At 42.3% G+C, this 20,802-nt stretch overlaps 2 non-coding genes across 2 annotated transcripts; both read right to left on the bottom strand.

Moving 5' to 3' along the window:
• Nucleotides 1–271: 271 nt before the first annotated feature.
• LOC147945129 (small nucleolar RNA R71) lies at nucleotides 272–378 on the bottom strand. Its single transcript, XR_015597791.1, has one exon. It is a non-coding gene; the product is annotated as a small nucleolar RNA R71 (small nucleolar RNA).
• Nucleotides 379–16,621: 16,243 nt separating this feature from the next.
• LOC147945128 (small nucleolar RNA R71) lies at nucleotides 16,622–16,728 on the bottom strand. Its single transcript, XR_015597848.1, has one exon. It is a non-coding gene; the product is annotated as a small nucleolar RNA R71 (small nucleolar RNA).
• Nucleotides 16,729–20,802: the final 4,074 nt, after the last annotated feature.

The raw sequence follows: 20,802 nt of genomic DNA, 5'->3' as shown, positions 1-20,802 counted from the left end.
AAGTGGGCTAATCTCTATGATTCAAGCAAATAAGTTCCATGGTTTGCCAATGGAAGACCCCCTAGACCATCTTAATGAGTTTGATAGAATTTGTGGCCTCACCAAGATCAATGGTGTAAGTGAGGATGGTTTCAAGTTTAGATTGTTTCCTTTCTCACTTGGAGACAAGGCACATCTCTAGGAGAAGACACTTCCAACTGGTGCTATCACTACATGGGATGCTTGTAAGAAGGCTTTCCTAGCTAAATTCTTCTCTAATGCTAGAACTGCAAGGTAGAAATATGAGATTTCTGGTTTTGCACAAAAGAATAATGAAAGCTTTTGTGAGGCATGGGAGAGATTCAAAGGCTTCCAAACACAATGTCCACACCATGGCTTTAGCAATGAATCTCTATTCAGCACCTTATATAGAGGAGTCTTACCAAAGATAAGGATGCTTTTGGATACAGCCTCCAATGGCAATTTCCTCAACAAGAATGTAGAAGAAGGATGGGAGCTAGTGGAGAACTTAGCACAATCAGATGGGAACTACAATGAGGATTATGATAGAACAGTGAGATTTGCCTCCAATGATCAAGATGAGAAGTATAAGAAGGACTTGAAGGTTGTTCATGAGAAGTTGGACAAGATTCTACTTAGCCAACAAAAGAACATTCACTTTCTTGGTGAAGAAGAGGTTCCAGATCAAGCTAGGGAGAGAGAATTTGCTGAGATTTGCTACATGCAGAAACAAGGAGGGTTCAAGGGTTACAATCAATTCAAGAACAACAACCTCTCCTATAGAAGCACCAATGTGGCAAATCCTCAAGACCAAGTTTATCCACCTCAACAACCCCAACAACAAAACAACTATGCACCCAAACAACAACACCAAGGGTTCCAGGCTCCAATCTGTCCCCCTCCAGGGTTTCAGACCAACCAAAGCCAAGAACCAGATTTGACAGCTATGATGCAGCAATTGTTGCTTGGGCAAGCAAATGGGCAGATTGAGGATGCAAAGAAGTTTGCTGAGCTGAACCAAAAGTTAACTTCTCAGTATAATGATCTCAACATCAAGTTTGAAAGTTTGAACTCTAAAGTGAAGTACATGGAGAGCAACATTGCTTCAACTTCAGCTCCAAAGCCTAATAACCTTCCTGGAAAAGCTATTCAAAACCCAAGGGAGTTTACTGCTAAAGCTATTCACCTTTATGAGGAAACTGCCACTGAGGACAGTGAAGTTCAAGATGGGGAGGATTTTTCACTAATTGAAGCCCAGAGCAAAGATTTTACACAGCAGACTGAAGCCGGCAAGGCACTCGACCAGGTGCTCGACCACACACACAATTGAGTTACTGATCGAGTCGTTGCCACAGAAGCTGTTGAGCCTGTTAGATACATTCCTCCTGCTTACAAACCTCCTCTGCCATTCCCAGAGCGTTTCAAGGAACAGAAGCTGAAGGAACTCAGGAAAATAATTGAAGAAAGGGAAGTGATGGCTTTGAAACAAGAGGTTATCATTGAATACAAAAAAGAAGAGAGAGGACCTGCTTTGGAACAGTATGCTCCATATCCTCTCTACAAAGGTATGCTGCTGGAAATGTCTAAGAAGAGAGCTGAGAATCAGGACAAGAGAGATCTTGAGGAGATTGAGAAAGTTGTTATTCCAACAAAACTTGAAGACCCAGGTCCATTTAATCTGCCATGCTCTTTCAGCTACTTGCATTTCAACAAATGCTTGTGTGACTTAGGGGCATCTATCAGTGTAATGCCCTACTCCATTGCACATAAGCTTGGGCATACTGACTTCAAGCCCAATAACCTCTACTTATTTCTAGCTGATGGATCACATAAAGATGTTGTTGGTAAGTTGGCGAATTTCCCAGTCAAGATAGGCTAGACCAGAATTCCCACTGATTTCCTCATTATAGACATGGATAAGGAGCTAGAAGACCCTATCATCCTAGGAAGACCATTCCTAGCTACTGCTGGAGCTGTAATTGATGTTAAGGAGGGGTTGATAACCTTGAGCATAGCTGAGGGTTTGATCATGAAATTTGATATCAACAACCCAACCAATTTGCCATATAGAGGTCAGCCTTTTGTTCTTAAAGACAAGAGAGATCATGAGATCTCAAGTGAAGTGGAAACTTCAAAGGCTAAGCTCTCTTATCATGAGGAATCAGTTGAAAAGCTCAAGGGTTCAATTCAAGAATTTACTGGTCTAGTGAAGGATCTTCAAGTGCAACTCAACAAGAGGTCTTTGAAGAAAGCAAGACCAAGACTCAAGAAGAAGAAACAAAGTTCAAATGCTAAGGGTGTAGTGATTAAGGATCAGCACCATTGTGATCAGGTTGTACCAGGGAGGATTTCATCATCTCCTTGGTCTCCAAACCAAGCCTGAAAAGGCATCAAAAGTCAAGCTTAGAGACTTTAAACAAGCTCACTAGGGAGGAAGTCCCTAAGGCATCATTGTACATATGTCTAATTTTCCTTGTAGTTTTGATTTCTTTTCTTTTATGTTTGTGTTGGGCAGGCCATTTTATGAGAATGTAGATGGGTTTAAGAAGAATTGGACTTGTAGAAGTGGATTCGCAAGGCCACTCGACCAGCCCACAAGAGGTACTCGATCAAGTGGAATAGAAGCCCAAGCCCACTCGGTTCCAATTTCTCTTGCTCGATCGAGTGGAGGGAGAAAGGAGTTTGAATTTCGAATTTTGGTCAAGTACTCAACCACGTGGGGTCAAGTGGTGGGGTCGAGTGGCAGCAAATGTGAAGCAAAGATTCCCAATTCAAATTTGAATGCCAAAAACGCTCCAACCTTGTCTCCTTGTCCCCTTAACCTCTTTATAAGGAGCTAAACTCGATTCTAGGCTTCTCACACTCTCTCATTTGCTTTAAACAATCAAAATCTAGCTTAAATTCTCTCTCAAGTTCATCTTCTTGCTCAAGCTTAGTTCTTTTGATTTTTAGGTTACTAACCTATTAACTTTGATCTTTGAGTCTATTTCCTTCAGTTCTCTTTCAAAATGTCTTCAAGGTGTACAGAAACATCAAAACAAGCTGCTATTCGTGAAGCTGAAGGTAAGAAAGCTGTTGCTCGCTCATTGGATCGACGTGATGTACAGCTTGCATCAAGAAGAGAAGCTGGTGGTAGTACTCGATCACCTACTCGAGCAGGCAAACGATCGAGTGCTGGTTCGAGTAGGCGGTCGAGTGGCGTGGCGAAGAAGAAACATCAGCCAGTTGAAGAGGACCCAAAGCGAACTGAAAGTGAGGAGGAGATGGAATTCACTCTTCAAGAGAACATGAGGAGGAACAAAACAAGAGGGAAGAGGCCAGCAATTGAAGAACAAGAAGAAGAGAGTGAAAATGAAGAAGAGCAAGAAGAAGGGGAAGACGAAGAAGAATCTTGTGGCTTAACTACAAAATATCTCTATGAAGCTTTCATGAGGATGAGCTTCCAAGGAACAAGGTATCCACACAAGGAGACCATGGAGAAGCTGGGAATTGCTGAAGATGTAGAGTTTCTCTTTGAGAAGTGCAATTTAAGCAAATTCATGGGCTTGTGCATGGAAGTGTATAGAGAAGAGAGCTGTGAGTTCTTAGCCACCATCAAGTTTCACATCTTCCCAAGGATGGATAAAGAGTTGGGAGATGGTTGTTGTGACTTCACCATCAAGGGAAGAAAATATGAGCTTTCATTCAAGAAGATAGCCAATATCTATAGTTTTGAAGTTGGTAGTGGAAGGAATATGGTTATACCAAGGGAAAACTTCTTTGATGTTTGGGAAACCATTGGAGATAGCAAAATCTACTCATCCTCCAAGTCCAAGAGCTCAAAGATAAAGAGTCCAGTCCTAAGGTACTTTCACAAGGCCTTAGCAAACACTTTCTTTGCTAGAAAGGAGACTGGAAATTTGAATGAGGGAGAGCTTAAGATTATTGATGTAGCACTCAATGGCATCATCCTTCAAGCAAGAGATGGGACCATTATCCTTGGGAGTAGTGTGGAGACTGATCTTGCTATGGTCCTCATTGACCAATTGATCTATTATAGAAGCTGGGTGAGCAAGCTATACAAGAGGGGCTCAACTGGAGTTCTAACCATTAGAGCATTATCACTCCAATGCTAGTAGCTGACAAGGTACCACTTCAAGGAGAGAAGGCCAAGCCAAGATGGATTGACACCAACTACCTCACCTCCACTCTCATTCTAGCCGAAGAGATGCACCATGGGAAACACCTCTTCAACTTTGAGCATCCAACACTAGGGAAGACTCAGCTTGTTCTACCCAACAAGGTACTTACCACCATAAGTGAAGGGCTAAGCATTGATTTTTGGCCAGCTGCTGAGCTTTTGTTTGATGGGACAGCCCAAGTAAGAGAAGATCAAGATGGAGATGTGGAGATGGTTGATGGAGAAGAAAATTTTTATTTTGAAGATTATGAGCCAAATCCAAGGGATAGTAGAGGAGTGAGAGAGACTAGCACGAGGTTGACACTTCTACAAAAGTGGAATAAGTGGCATGGAAATAATTTTGATAAGTTGAAGAAGAAGGTGGGAAGGATGACTAAGTCCATCAAGGGTTTAAAGAAGGAGATTGCTATATTGAAGAGTGGAAATTCTTCATCAAGCCATTCTAGCCCATTGAGAAGGAGTAGCTCCACTAGAGCATTATCTAGAGCTGAAAACCCAGTGGTACCAGCTAGAGCTTCGATGCATGAGCCAATTCAGAGAAGGAGAGATTCAAGTCGCCCAGAACAGCAGTTTCCGAGGCACTCGATCGGTTCACTCGAGCACCCACTCGACTAAGCACCTACAATGCACTCAGCCGAGTACATGCCCAGACCTCCCTATGGTTTTCCAACTCCAGCAGGCTATCCAGGCTATCCCTATGGCAAAGCTTACCCTCCCATCCCTCCCCAATACTTCATGGATCCAGCCCTTTTGCAGCAATACTACCAGCAGCAAGGAAAACAATTTTTCCTACCACCACCAACTCGACCAGCCCACTCGACCGAGCAGTCGACCGAGTACCAGTCGATGACCATCGTCGAGTTTCCTCCTTCCCCACCTCAAAATCAAGCTCCAGGCTCCAGCTACACATTTGACAGCATGAATGAGGATGTGTACAACTTCTTCCACAACCCATAAGGTACCAACATCACCTCTCTATTGTAAATACCATTGCATATCTAGTTTTATTTTATTTTGAGTCTTGAATCCTCTTACAAATTTCTTTTACACAGTGGACTATGTAATTTAAGTTTGGGGAAGGGTTTGAGATAGTATTTGATGTTGTCTTTTGTTTTCTTATTTCACATTTCAGCATTATCATGTTAGTATTTGATATATCATGGTTTTTAGGGTTTTTAACCATGATATAAGTGTGCTTTTTGAGTCTTTCCATTTGTTTCTAGGTTGTTTTTGAGTCTTTACAGGTTATTTGGGATTTTGGCACAGATGGAGCGAAGTGGAGCAATTTGGATGATTTTGGAGCATATAACCGAAGGAAAAGAACTTGGAGTCGGATCAGAGTGATGGCATCGGTCGACACCACGTGAGCATCGATCGACAGCCCTGTTTATCCGACGAGAGAACAAGAATTGGAAGTTTTACTATTTTACCCAAAGTTTTCCACAATTGCAACATAAGCCCCTGGACGTATTTTAGGATATATTTATAGTGTTTTGGGTTTTTTAAACCCTTAAGTTATTTTCTAGCAGTTTTTGAGAGAGAGATTATTGAGAGCTTTCGGGAGAGAAGGATCTGAATTCTTTGTAGAGAGACGATTTCTAAACTCCCTCTTTTACTTTTCAATATCTATTGCATGTTATTTAGAATGATTTGTTCTTCATTAAACATGTTTGAGTAATTTGCTTGTTAGGTTTAGGGTTTTTCACAGGGTTTTTATGATTTATTAGATCTGTGATTTTTAGGGTTTTTAATCTTTTATGATCTTCATCTTTGGTTGTTCTTCACAATAATTCTTGATTCATCACCTAGAATTATTATCTTAGGGAAATTAATTGATATGAGAATAATATTGTTTTCCTGATTAAAACCATTGATGAACAAAATTACTTTTTACAAAGAGATTTGAATTAGTGATTTTGTGAAGTTTTCTAATCCTGTTCTTAAAGCTGATTTTTAACTTAGAATTTTACAAACAGATTTGGATTTTCTGGTTTTAAATTTAGATAATAATTGCAGTAAGAACTGAATTATTTTATAAAACTGTTTAGAGTTCTAGATCTGATTTTTATTGCTTGAATCCTAATTAATTTATTGATTTAATACTTCATAATTACCTGAGAAATTCCCTAGGCCTGCCTAACCTTTTGATTTTCTGATTTCATAACACTTTTATTTGAATATTTGCATTGCTTTTTCAATAATTAAATTAACTTGTTTAGCGTAAGGACAAAACTGTATAATCCATTGTGTTTGATCTTGAGTCTCTGTGGATTCGACCCATAGAGTATTACAACTGCAAGGCTGTTAGTACCATTAGGGTATTACAATTTGAGCTTATCAATTTTGGTGCCGTTTCCGGGGACTCTTTGATCTACCATTAGTTTGAGTTTTTAATTTCGTCAAAATTTTTTATTTTTTATTTTCTACTTACACGTTTTTGTTTTTCTTCTCTTTGGTGTTTCAGGTGCATGCCTCCTAGACCTCACACAGGGAGCAACAAGATTGGTGCTACTGTGAAGCTTTCGAACCAAGAGCTAGGAAAACTTGAGTGTGAGAACCGAAAAGCAGCTAAATCAGCTAAGATGGTCAATCCGGTCATTCTGAGAGTTGATGAAGATGGTGCTTTGAGAGATCAAGAGGGCCACTTGCGCAATGAGCATGGCCAAAAGCTTGATGCAGAGGACAATGTGATTGTTGAACCAGTTGTCAACCAACAAGCTGTTGTCAACCAGCAAGTTGTTGCCGATGAGGAGGTTAACCTTGGTGTCGATCAACGCCAACAAGAGGGTATCGATCGACACCCACCTCCAGCAGACGGACGTGGAGCTGCCAACCACGTCCATAACCCGGTTCGAAGACAGGATCAAAACCGGGATCTGATCAGGACTATTGCAGACTTCAACAGAGCTGATTTGATGTATGAAAACCGCTCTGCAATTGTTCCACCTCCATTCCCAAGGAATGACTTTGAGCTGAAGCCTGCTTACTTCCAGCTAGTTGGACAAAGACCCTTCTCTAACCTGCCAAATGAGGCTTTGGACCATATTGAGCACTTTGAAGACTTGGTGACTAGTGTCAAGGCCAATGGAGTAACTGAAGACTACATCTACTGCAAGCTCTTCCCATATTCACTTGCAGGAGAAGCGTCCCAATGGTTGAAACAATTTCCAGCCCGTTCTTTGACCTCTTGGCAACAAGTGAAGGTGGCTTTTCTCAACTACTTTTATGATGATGCCATGTCAGATGAGCTAAGAGTCAAGCTGTCCTCCTTCAAGCAAAAACCAGATGAAGCTTTCAAGACAGCTTGGGTAAGATTCAAGGCATATCAAAAGGACTGTCCACACCATGGGTTTTCAAGAGTGCAGCTGTTAAGTATCTTTTTCAGAGGAATTGACTGGGAATATCAGCTGGCTTTGGATGCTGCAAGTCATGGAAACTTCAAGACAAAATTCCCAGATGAAGCTGAGAATTTGATTGAGAACCTAGCATCCAGTAAAAATACTAAGAGAGCTGATGCTGAAAGAAAGAGAATACATGGAGGATTTGATGCCAATCAGCTTGCTTCAGTGAATGCAAAGCTGGATTCAGTTCATAACCTTTTAGTTGGCAAGAAATCAGTTCACTTTGCTGCTGAAGTTGAAACTTTTGAACTAGAACCTGAGAAAGGGCATGAAGAAGAGGATGTGAACTATGTCTATGGAAATCAAGGTCAGCGGTTTGGTAATCCGCAAGGTAGCAGGCCTTACAGTGGAAACAGCCAGCGCAGTAACTTTCAAGGAAATTCTTCTGGTTTCACACCCAAACCTGATTATCAAAAGCAGCAAAAAAGTAGTGGATATACAAGGAATTATGGAACCAATTCATATCAGTCTCCACCTCCAAAAACAGCTGAAAGTAGTAAGATGGAAGCTATGCTTGAGCAGCTTTTGCAAGGTCAGGAGCAAATGACAGTGAATTTCAATGGGAAGCTTGACAATGTCTACACTAAGCTTAATGGGAAGTTTGAAGCATTGAACATTCATGTCAAAAAGCTGGAAAGTCAGGTTGCACAAATATCTAGATCTGTCAAGAGGCAAGAGGGATTTCTCCCTGGGAGAACTGAATCAAATCCCAAGCATTCATGCAATGCAGTGACCTTGAGAAGTGGCAAACAACTCCATTCTATACCCCAGAAGGATCAATCTGATGATCTCCAAGAGTCGATTGATGTTGAAGACGATGAGGAAGTTTCTGCTGAGCCAGTGCCGACCAACACTGATGAGCATCTGTCGACACCCTGTCCACCCGAAACCATGGTTTCTACACCATAAGACAGCATCGATCGATGCCACATGGGTACCGATCGACATCAACCACGGGCAGAAACCCAAAAAGCCACATCTTCCACTCCAGTTGCTGAAAGAGTTTACAAACCCAAGGTTCCTTTCCCCCAAGAATCCAAGGAAGTCCAAACAAGAGCTAGATGATGCTAAATGCAAAGCAATGATGGTCAAGCTTATTGTTGAGCTACCTTTGATTGATGCTGTTAAGACTTCTCCAATGCTATGGATATATGTCAAGAGGATGGTAACTAAGGACTTGAATGTTGAGCAAGGAGTCATGATGATATCAGCTCAAGTCAGTGCTATTATCCAGAACAAGATCCCAGAAAAGCTTCCTGATCCATGTAGTTTTGTTCTTGATTGTACTATATTCACTGACAGATTTGCTAGATCTTTGTGTGATCTTGGTTCTAGTGTCAACTTAATGCCTAAATTGGTAGCTCTCAACCTGGGAATGACAGACTTCAAGCCTAGCAAGATCACTCTTATCCTTGCGGATCGCTCAATTCGCATTCCTGATGGTGTTCTTGAAGATGTTTCAGTTAAGATTGGTGAATGCTTGATACCCACTGATTTTGTGGTACTTGATAACAGGATTTTCACCCAGGGTATCAATTCCCTATGCAATTGTAGTACAAAGGGTTATCAATCCAAATGGTTGTTATGCTAGCAGATAGGATGCAATCAGAAACAAGCAAGTCAAGCCAAGCAATAGTTGGGTTTGATCTAACAATCCTAAAATAAACAAAGAAAGCGAATATAAACAAGAACCACACGACCTAAGCACTCGATGCAAGCATTCGAGTACATGATCGGGTGGGGTGATCGAGTAAACAAGGAAAGTAAGAACAGCTCGAAGGTATACTCGAAGCAGGTGATCGTGTACCTGTTCGGGTAAGGGATCGAGTGATGAATAAAAACGTAAACAATCTAAATACGAAAGTTCTTAAGGATGAGGTACTCGACTCCTAAGTGTTCCTGACCAATATGGATATCATACATGCCTCAAGAAAATATTCCCTAAACAATGAATCTCTAAAATCTTGTTAAAACACTCTCGTGATAGAAACAATCAACCTTAAATCACTTCCGTACCCAACTCTTGTTGGAGAAACATGACCAAGCAGGAAATACAAACCGATCCATTATTGTGAATAAACCCCTTACTCATCTAATCTCTTAGGCTAAGTGAGTAAATCTCTAGCATTGATTGATTCAAGCATTTCATCTACACCTCTCGGTGGTAAAACACCTTAGATCTAATCTCAAACTCTCGGTCTGTTGATAGCATTAAGAACACCAATCTAGAAGGGAATTTATAAACCATAAATATAAAAGCTAAGACATCTTAACCGATCAAGATCACAAAATTTTCTATCCCATCCCTAGAAACTTTACTACACTACTCAGATCTCATTGCAGAAAACATAAAAGCATAGATGAAAGAAAATTGCATTATCTCAAAGATAGAGTAGAGTAGAAGGGTTTAAAGAAGAAATCTAAAATGATAACAAAAAGAAGTAAAATAAATCCTAACAAAAGTGGAAAAGAGTTTGAGTCGCTCTAGATCTCTCTCAGAAGCTCTCGCTCTCTGGTTTGAGGGTCTGCGACGTGCTAGGGCGAGAGGAAGAAGAGAGGGGGGGGTTTATATATGGAAACCCATTAACCCTAGCTTCCCAGTCCTGTTCGAGGGTCTGCTTGATGGGGTGCACGAGGATGTGCTCGGGTTGCTCTTCGGGTAGGCTCTCCGGTTGTTCTTTCTGTTCTTGGATCCCCCTCGATCGTGTTGGGGTTCAGACTGTTCTTCCAGCTCGATGGCTCCTTCGGGTACATGCTCGGATTTGTCTTTGTTTCTCCCCATTTTAGGCTCTTAAGCATCAGTTTTCATCCAAAGAATGCAAATGCAAGAATGCAACACCCTAAATGGCCTAAAAGTGAATTCATACAGTTAATGACCTAAAAATGCTAAGGTTAGGGTATACACAATGCAAAATATGGATAAAAAAGATGTTAAAAACATATAAATTAAAGAGTTATCAGATCCCCAAACTTAAATCTTGCTAGTCCTCTAGCAAGGAAGTAAGAGGGTGCGGTTTGAAAACTGGGATTCATAACCTTTATATGCTAAGCGAAGGATTAAAGCTATAATCCTTTAAGATAGTTTAATGGTGCTAAGATCAATAAACATACTTACAAATATTTTTCTATGCTTATTACCATGCATCAATCTAGTTCAACCTCCAACTAAAAGTAAAGAACATCTCTTTCACATTCATTTAAGTGTTTGGCGAATTCTTGCAAATGGAAGATGAATCAAGCTCAATCGGTTTCAAGGGTAAGACTTTTTGGTAAGATGGTTTCAAACAAATTCTTTGGGTGGTTTTCTCTCAAAAGAAGGAATGCTAGGAAGTTGTGAAAACTATCTAAGATTGAGAATAATTTGGGCATACAAAGCTTAACTCATGATAATCTACCCTTTTCTCATTCACTTTCTCTTTTTTTTATTTATTTAAACCCCCTAAAATTAAACTACCCACAACATTGATTTTAACTCTTTTTTTTTTGTAATCCCTAAGATTTAAACTTTAAACATCTAGCTCTCTTCTCTACTTTTTTTTCTTTTCTTCCTTTGCTAAACTCCTAATATGTATATATATATTTTTTGTTCTTTCTTCTTTTTCTAGGAGACTAGCAAAATGTTTTCTCTTTTTTTACTAAGAGACTTAGAGCTACTTAATTCTAACCTTAGGAACTTCTTTTCTTCTTTTCTTTTATTCCTTAACCCAACTCAAATAAACATGCTAACCACCTATCTTTCAAAACCGATTCTATTAGCTAGTTCGAATTCTAACTTATCTAAATCAAGAGGCAGTTCTTTGTTGTTCTCAATACTCTAAGGGTTTCACAACCTATAGCATAATGAAAAAGGCCTCACTCAACAATTCACAACAAGGTTTGAAAGAAAAGTTTGGGTTCAAGGGTAGGGAAAAACAAATCGGGAAAACGAAAAGATTGGTAAAAATGGAGTGCTAACCCGAATTTAGAGTTACCATGAGCAAGTATTCAAATTCCATAAGCAAGATAGTTTAAGTCTAAATTAAGTCCAATAATATAGAGATGTTCCAATGTTCAAACAAGTGGAGGAAGCTTTCAAGATGCAAGGTTCTAAACAAAGATTTTTCATTTTTTTCCAAAGATTGATCTAGCAACAATGAACTGTGATTAAGGGCTATAGCTTCAATCCTAAGGTTTGGGATTTAAACAAGGTAGTTTTAATCATTGTCCCCTAAAATCCATATGCAACAATCCTATATGAAGCAATCTAGACTCAATCCTAATATGAAAATGCAACTACATGAACACTCGTGCACTGGTAAGCTTGTGTGTTGCAAAGCTGAACTCCTTATGCTCTGTCAAATACTTCTTCTGGTACTGAACCAGCCCCTCTTGTTGCATTCACCTTTCGCTTCGACAGAGTCTTCCTGTCAAACCCCGAAAATAAAAATCAAATTTTACAATTGCCACACAAAGCTATTATACCTTCTTGAAGAATTTGTAAAACTTACCATCTTACAACTGCGATACTGCTTGTAAGAAGAGAACCAGTACTGTCACAAGTCTGACATTTGATTAACCCGCGAGATTGGCAAGTTGGGCAAGGAAGCTTTCCCTTACCACTACAGTGTGCGCATCTGTGGAGAAAATAAGGTTCTATTTTTATGCAAATAGATGCAAACTCAAATGAATAAAAATAGCATGCAAAAATTTGAAATAAGAAAATAAAACATAATTTTATATACATCCTAGGACCCTCCCCCAAACTTAAATTACACAGTCCCTGTGTAAATAAAAGTCTGAAAAGGAGTCCAAGAATCACACAAGATGAAATAAAACTAAATGCGATGTTATTTACAAAGGTGGATGAATGTGGTACCTCATGGGTTGGTGAAGAAGGAGGTTGTAGCAGCCTCCATACTCGCCAGGGTCGTCACCGGCTTCAGCAGGCGCTGGGATTCGCTCATCAGATAGCGCGGTTATGCGCACGAACGACTTGCTCGGACCAGCATCCGAGGGGTTGATCGGGTAAGTGCTCGCATAGGTCATCGTGTATGGCATCAGTTAGTACGACGGATATGGTGGAAGAGGTCCGGAATGATCACCTGTATAGCCTCTTGCAGGGTGCATCGAGTAGGGCATCTGATAAGGCATTCGGTACGGGGGAGGGAAAGGCCTCGAGTACTCACCCGAATGGCTGCTCGATGGGTGCATCGGATAAGGCATCGTGTACCCCATCGTGTCGGGCATCGGATAGGCGTCTGAGTGGCTTCTCCGCAATCTTTCAGGTCTCGTGACACCCTCCTCTGCTTGGGGCTCGTAGGATTATGCTCTGTGAGGCTCTGGAGGGGTTAATCCTAGCATTCCTCCTAATGGTCCGCTCCTCCCCATCCATGCGGGTGCATAAGCTGAAGTGGGAGCTGAGGCACAACTTGCCTTATCTTGCAGCTCCTTGATCTGTCCTCCCATTACCTTCACTGAGCCAGTGAGGTCCTTTACCTTCTTGGCTAGGAACTTGTTCATCCTTTTCAGCCAGTCGATCCTCTTGTGAGCTTCCCTCACCCCAACAGGTTGCTTTTGAGAGCATACATACTCCTCAAAATCATACTCATCCGAGTTGTCTCCCTGTCCTTGTTCCGCTTGCTCTCCCTCAGCTTCGGATTCCTCCTCCGGATTGTACAGCTCCTCCAAAGGTGGTGTGAAGTCTATGTTGTTCCCTATCCGGACCTTGGTGCACACGATGTTGGGTAGGATCATTTGGGTGGCTCCGGCAGTCAGATGGACAAACTTGAAGAGCAACATGTTGTTTGGCTTTTCATAAGCCAGGAACCTCGCCAATGTGAGGTAGTCGACATCTAGCCACCTCGGCTCATGTATCACCCCCTTTAGGGGCACATCGCAAGCTACCAAGATTGGTGTGACCAATCCTCCAATAGAGATCTCTCCAGCTCCATCCCTCCTCTCAGTTTTCATAGCCCATGACTTGAGGTAAAGGAATTGATCAAGCACCACAAAGACCATACTAGTGTCCGCAACATCCCCGACTAGCGGTGTACCATCCCTAGCATTGTCTAAGACTCCGCACAAGGCAATATCTAGCAGCTGGAGCTCATGATCATTCACATTCCAAGTCTCCTTTCTAGCAAAAAGAATGCAGGCGAGGGACTTTTGAAAATACCTCAAAACAAGGCTCCTTATTTGAGCAGACTTGGAGCTTGTGGACTTGTATGTGAGCTTGTTGCCTATTGTTAGCCATAGGTACTTCATCTCTTCCTTGCTCACCTCCATGTTCTCTCCACTCCCAGCCTTGAAACCATACAACTTCTCCATCTCCTTGTAGGTGAGTCGGTATTCCTTGTTCCGCACGGAGAAGGTGATGAACCCGATCCCCCCATCAGGTAGTAGGGTCGGGTGGTCTTCAAAATAGTGCAACCGCAGTGTGGAGAGGAAGTTAACCGTCTCCTCCTCATAAGCTTCGAGGCTGGTTCACATCATCTTGCCCAGGTGGCACATGTCGAACAGGAACTCGATATCTATAGCAATGCCCAATTGCTTGATCATTTCTCGGTGGGGATAGCGGGTACCAACGAAGCTCATCTTGCAGAGGACCTTAAAGAGCTTCGCCGGAGTTTGCACCTCCTTCTGCTTCAGCCTCCCCGAAGCTTGGCATGTGCGTTCAATCTGCTCCTCCTCTCGGTCACGGCTCTCTTCCTCTGAGTCTCGATCCTCTTCCTCAGCTGCTCTCTCGGCTACCTTCTCAGCCCTTTCAGAGGCTGATCTCTTCTCCCTCATCACTGCAGCTGTGCTCCTTAACCGCGAGGTTTGGGTTTCCTCTGGTTCTCCTCCACCGGCATCAAAATCGATCTCCATGATAACTCTCTAATTTACATGTTTTTAGCATCCTTTTTTGTCCATATTTTGCATTGTTTACACCCTTAACTTAGCATTTTTAGGTCATTAATTGTAGGATTTAACTTTTAGGCCATTTAGGGTGTTGCATTCTTGCATTTGCATACTTTGGATGAAAACAGGTGCTTTAGAGCCTAAATGGGGAGAAACAAGGACAAATCCAAGCATGTACCCGAAGGAGCCATCGAGCTGGAAGAACAGTCTGAACCCTAACATGATCGAGGAGGATCCAAGAGCAGGAAGAACAACCCGAGAGTCTACCCGAAAAGCAACCCGAGCACATCTTCGTGCACCCCATCGAGTAGACCCTCGGGCAGGACTGGGAAGCTAGGGTTAATGGGTTTCCATATATAAACCCTCCCTCTTTTTCCTCGCAAAGGAGCACGCCGCAGACCCAAAACCAGAGAGCGAGAGCTTCTGTGAGAGAACTAAGCGACTCAAAACACTTTTCACTTTTTGTTAGGATTTGTTTCATAACTTTTTATCATTTCTTTAGATTTTTATCTTGTATTTTTACTTCTCTACTCTGTCGTTTATTACAATGCAATTTTCATTCGTATATGCTTTTGTTTTTCTTGCAATGAAATCTGAGTAGTGTAGCAAAGTTTCTAGGGATGGGATAGATGATTTTGTGTTCTTGTTCGGTTAGAATGTCTTAGTTTGATTGTATATGTTTTATAGATTCCCTTCTAGGTTGGTGTTCTTAATGCTGTCAACAAACCGAGAGGGTGAGATTAGATCTAAGGTGGTTTTCCACCGAGAGGTGTAGATGAAATGCTTGAATCAACAATTGCTAGAGGTTTACTCACTTAGCCTAAGAGATTAGATGAGTAAGGGGTTTACTGACAATAAGGAATCGGTTCTTATTGCCTGCTTGGTCATATTTCTCCAACAAGAGTTGGGTAGGGGAGTGATCAAGGTTAATTGTTTCTATCACGAGGGTGTTTTAACAAGATATTAGAGATTCATTGTCTTGGGAATATTTGTTTGAGGGATGTAAGACATATGTACTGGTCAAGAACACTTAGGATTCGATTACCCCATCCTTAGAAGCTTTCGTATTTTAATTGCTTGCATTTTTATTCATCACTCGATCCATTACCCGAACAGGTACACGATCACCTGCTTCGAGTAACCCCTCGAGTTGTTCATACTTCATTTGCTTACTCGACATCCCACCCGATCATGTACTCGAATGCTTGCATCGAGTGCTTAGATCGTGTGGTTCTTTGTTTATACTCTTTTCTTCTATTATTTTAGGATTGTTAGATCAAAACCAACTTTTGCTTGGATTGACTTGCATTGTTCTCATTGCATCCTTCGTGCTATCATAAACACCATTTGGATTGATAACCCTTTGTACTACAACTGCATAGGGAATTGATACCCTTGGTGAAAATCCTGTTATCAATTTGGCGCCGTTGCCATTTGGTTGAATATAATTTTGCTACGTTTAGGATTTCAGCACTTGCTAGATCAAGTTCTTTTATCAATACTGGTTTGATACTGACTTGTTTGCTTTCGTGTTCGTTTGTTTTTAATCTGAGGCAAAACCCGAGCACCCACCCAACCCGTCATTCGATCACCTGGATCGAGTTGACCCTCGTGTACACACTCGGTCAACTATTTGTGCATGAAAACATGATCCAAGGGTAACCAAAACCTGAGTCCATTCAACGACAACATCGACAGACCACGGTTACTTCGACAACAACAAGTTCAACAACCGCAACCAGCAACCATTGAGGAGACAATGAACAATCAGAACGGTCCACCAGCTCCTCAAGCAAGGACCAACATAGGAGCAGGAGACACTCCATCTACTCACAATCAAAGACATGGCATTGTCCCACCTACTGTCCAGAACAACAACTTTGAGATCAAGAGTAGTCTCATCCAAATGATACAAAGCAACAAGTTTCATGGATTGCCAATGGAGGACCCATTGGATCATCTGGATGAATTTGATAGGCTCTGTAGCCTCACCAAGATAAATGGAGTTAGTGAGGATGGATTCAAACTCCGGATTTTCCCATTCTATTTGGGAGACAAAGCACACATCTGGGAGAAATCACTCCCCAAGGAGTCCATCACCACCTGGGACGCGTGCAAGAAGGCATTTTTAGCCAAATTCTTGTCCAACTCCAGAACCGCAAGGCTGCGAAATGACATTTCCAGCTTTTTTGAGAAGAACAATTAGACGTTCAGTGAAGCTTGGGAACGTTTCAAGGGGTACACTACCAGATGTCCTCATCATGGCTTCAGCAATGCTTCATTGCTGAGTACACTTTACAGAGGAGTGGTCCCCAAGATACAGATGTTTCTGGACACTGCAAGCAATGGTAAGTTCCTCAACAAGTATGTCGATGAAGGCTGGGATCTCGTTGAGAACTTGGCTCAATCAGACGGGCATTATAATGAGGAGTATGATTGTACTGTGCGATCTACATGAGAGGAAGATGCCAAATACAGGAGGGACATGAAAGCCCTCGATGACAAGCTCGATAGGCTACTCAACCAGCAGCAGCATGTCAATGTAATCTCAGAGGAAGAGCAGTTTCTACAACAAGATGGGGAGATTGTTCAACTAGAGGATGTCAACTACATCAACAACCAAGGCGGTTACAAAAAAGGGTACAACAACTACAAGCCGAATCCGAACCTGTCCTACCGTAGCCCAAACGTTGCTAATCCTTAAGACCAAGTTTACCCATCCGGAGTCCAAGGGAACCAAGGTCAGCAAAAGCCTTTTGTTCAATACAATCAAGGCTATGCTCCTAAGCAGCAATATTCTGGTAACTACCAACAACCTATTGCACCACCTGGATTCCAACAACAGCAAGGTCTCCAGAACCAATCTGAAGAAGCCGACCTCCGTGGCCTAATGCAGCAGTTGATACAAAACCAACCATTCGCTGCTATGGATAATGCGAAACGTTTTGCGGAGATGAGCAACAAGATCGACTCTGGATACAACGATTTGACTGCCAAGTATGATTCCCTCACCACTAAGCTGAGGTACCTAGAGGGCCACCACAACAACCAACCACCTCCAAAGATAAACCAGCTTCCAGGAAAAGCAGTTTAGAAGCCCAAGGATTATGCCACAGCCCAAGCAATCTTCCTTGATGATGACTATGAGGATTACCTCACTGGGGACAGTGATGATCAAGATGGGGAGGATATGGATCACTGTGGGATAAATAAGGCTAAGTACTACATATCTGAGTATGAACCCGAGCCTTTACCCGAGGAGAGTAATCGAGTTGATGATCGAGCACTGGTTCGAGAATCACAATTTGAAGAACCATCCGAGCCTGAACCCGATGACACACCCGATGGTCTTGATCGGATGATACATCGAGTAGAGGAAAGGTTCAATGCTGCCCTTGACATCCAACTGGAGGCACTTGCAGAGCGTATGAACAAGCGTAAAGCTCCACCTCCTAAACTTTTGCCACCACACGAGCTTCAAAAGGAAATCACCGAGGAGGCAGCTCAGCTGGAGATTGGGTATGAGATTCTCAGGAGTGGAGTTTGCTTAGATCCTGAGCTGCGAATCGTAGAGAAATCGGAAGATCCTGGTTCTCTCACTCTGCCATGTTCAATAGGCCTTAGGATTTTTAAAAATTGCTTGTGCGACCTGGGAGCCTCAGTCAGCATCATGCCACTATCAGTTGCCAACAAGATGGGTTTCAGCAGTTTCAAACCAAGTAGTCTGTATTTGGTTCTAGCTGATAGAACCAGTAGACATCCAATTGAGATCCTGGAAATTTGCCTCTCAGAATTGGAAGGGTGGAAGTCCCTACTGATTTCATGATCCTTGATATGGATAAGGAACCAGACGATCCATTGATCTTGGGGAGACCATTCTTGGCAACAGTAGGTGCAGTGATAGAGGTGAAGCAAGGCAAAATCGGGATTGAGCATGGAGAGCACTTCAAGATGGAGTTTGGTGTCAAGAAGGGAATTAAGAGGCCAACCATTGATGGTCAAGCTTTTTCCACTAAGACAAAGGAGAGAAAGGTAAAACATCTTGAAGAAGTCAACACCACATTTGCTGTGGAACCTGGACAAGACTTGGGGAATGAATTGAATCAGCCTGCTACAGTGGAAAGGATTCCAGAACCTCTCCCTCAAGGATCCCATGCTTAAGGAGCATGAAGAGTCAAGCTTAGTGACTTTAAACAAGCTCACTTGGGAGGAAGTCCCAAAGATATCTTTTTATTTCTATTTTCTTTTAAATTTTACTAATTTATTTACTTTGCATTATTTTCGATTTTTACAAATAGACAAAAAAAAGGAAGAAAGAGAAATTTTGGGGAACCCGAGGCCCTACCCGAATCCGTACCCGACGCGCATGGTCGTGTTCCCCATCGAGTGGTTAGTGGAATCCGAATTCCACGAACCCAAGCCCACTCTCGGGGAAGCCCAAATTGCTAACCCTCTTCTATTTAAAGGGACTAGAAACCTTCTCCCTCAGCAGCACAAATCGATAAATATTTCAACCCTAAAAGCTTTTTGCATTTCTCTCAAGGGAATCGAGTCTTTTCAAATTCTTGGGAACTAAACCTACTAATCTCGAAGTTTAGCTTTTCTCTCTTTTCAAGGACTCAACAATGGCACCAAAGATGAACACCTACCAAAGGAAGGGAAGAAGATCAACCTCCGCTGCTGCTACAACCGGAGGAAATGCCATGGAACCTCAAGAATCCCAAGGAAGAGGAAACTTTCCGCATTCCCAACCGCTGGCTAGACGTTTCGCTTCCCCAACCCGATGCTCTACCCCATCCGTCACCCGATCCGTTGCTCGAGCAACCGATCTTGTGGATGCCCGTGTTCTCTGTCCTGACCCAATCGCTAATGCAATCCGCCGATCTCCCCGACGTAGGGACCTGTCTACGTCTGAGAGAACCATTACTGACCCTATGGAGGTCGATTCTGATGCCGGTGGAGGAGAACCAAAGGAGATCCAATCCTATAGGTTGAGAAGCAGAGCCGCGGTTGCAAGGGGGAAGAGACCCGCCTCCGAAAGGGCTGAGAAAGTAGCCGAGAGTGCAGCGGAAGAAGAAGATCAAGATTCAGAGGAGGAGAACCATGAGCGAGAGGAGGACCAGAGGGAGCGAACACGACAAGCCTCGCGGAGGCTAAAGCAGAAAGAGGTGGAGACTCCGGCAAAACTCTTCAAGGTTTTCCGCAAGATGAGTTTCGTTGTTACCCGCTACCCTCACCGAGAAACAATGAAGCAGTTGGGGATCGTAAGAGATGTCGAGTTCCTGTTCGACATGTGCCACCTGGGCAAGATGATGCAAGCCAACCTCGAGGCTTATGAGGAGGAGACGGTCCACTTTATCTCAACACTAAAATTGCACTACTTCGAGGACCACCCGACCCTACTACCCGATGGGGGGATTGGGTTCATCACCTTCTCTATGCGCCACAACGAATACCGACTCACATACAAGGAGATGGAGAAGTTATACGGTTTCAAGGATTGGAGTGGAGAGAACATGGAAGTGAGCAAGGAAGAAATGAAGTCCCTATGGCTGACAATAAGCGACAAGCTCACTTACAAGTCTACAAGGTCCAAGTCTGCTCAAATAAGGAGCCCTGTTTTGAGGTATTTTCACAAGTCCCTCGCCTGCACTCTTTTTGCTAGAAAGGAGACTGGGAATGTGAATGATCACGAGCTCCAACTGCTAGATATTGCCTTGTGTGGAGTTTTAGACAATGCTAGGGATGGTACACCACTAGTAGGGGATTGAAACCAATCTTTTTGTGTGTGGTGTGATGAGATGGGATGATATATGAGATATGAAATGAATGGATGACAAGTTGTTTCAATTCCCTTTATGCAGTTGTAGTATAAGAGGTGTCAATCCAATCTGAGTGTTTGTGATCAATCAAGATGTGCATATGAGTCTAAGTCACGCCAGATGTAAAGGTTGTTTGTCACTAACAATCTTATGATGAAATATAAAATGCAGAAAGTAAAACTACAAGAACTAGGAGCTAAATGCAAATGGAACATAATGACTATGACAATTATGAAGCTAAAACAGAAATAGAAACTATGATAATGCAAGTATTGAACTAATGCAAGGTAAGTAATGAACATGATACTAAATGAATGCGACAGAAATGCAACTAGAGTGAAACAGGACAAACACTAATCATAAACACAAGTTCTGGGTTGGAACTCGAGCAAGCACTCGATCGAGTGTAGATCGAGTGCAGGGTCGAGCTGGACAAATACGCAAAACAGAGCAACACAAGAAAAACAGAGCAATACCAAAAGCAAATCAAACAACGATCAAACAACAGGATTTAAGCTAA

The sequence above is a fragment of the Camelina sativa genome, chromosome 4, assembly GCF_030686135.1.
Source record: "Camelina sativa cultivar CO46 ecotype springtype chromosome 4, ASM3068613v1".
NCBI classification, from domain to species: Eukaryota; Viridiplantae; Streptophyta; class Magnoliopsida; order Brassicales; family Brassicaceae; genus Camelina; species Camelina sativa.
Note: the sequence above shows the minus strand (reverse complement) of the source record. Positions and strands in the feature narration are given on the sequence as shown.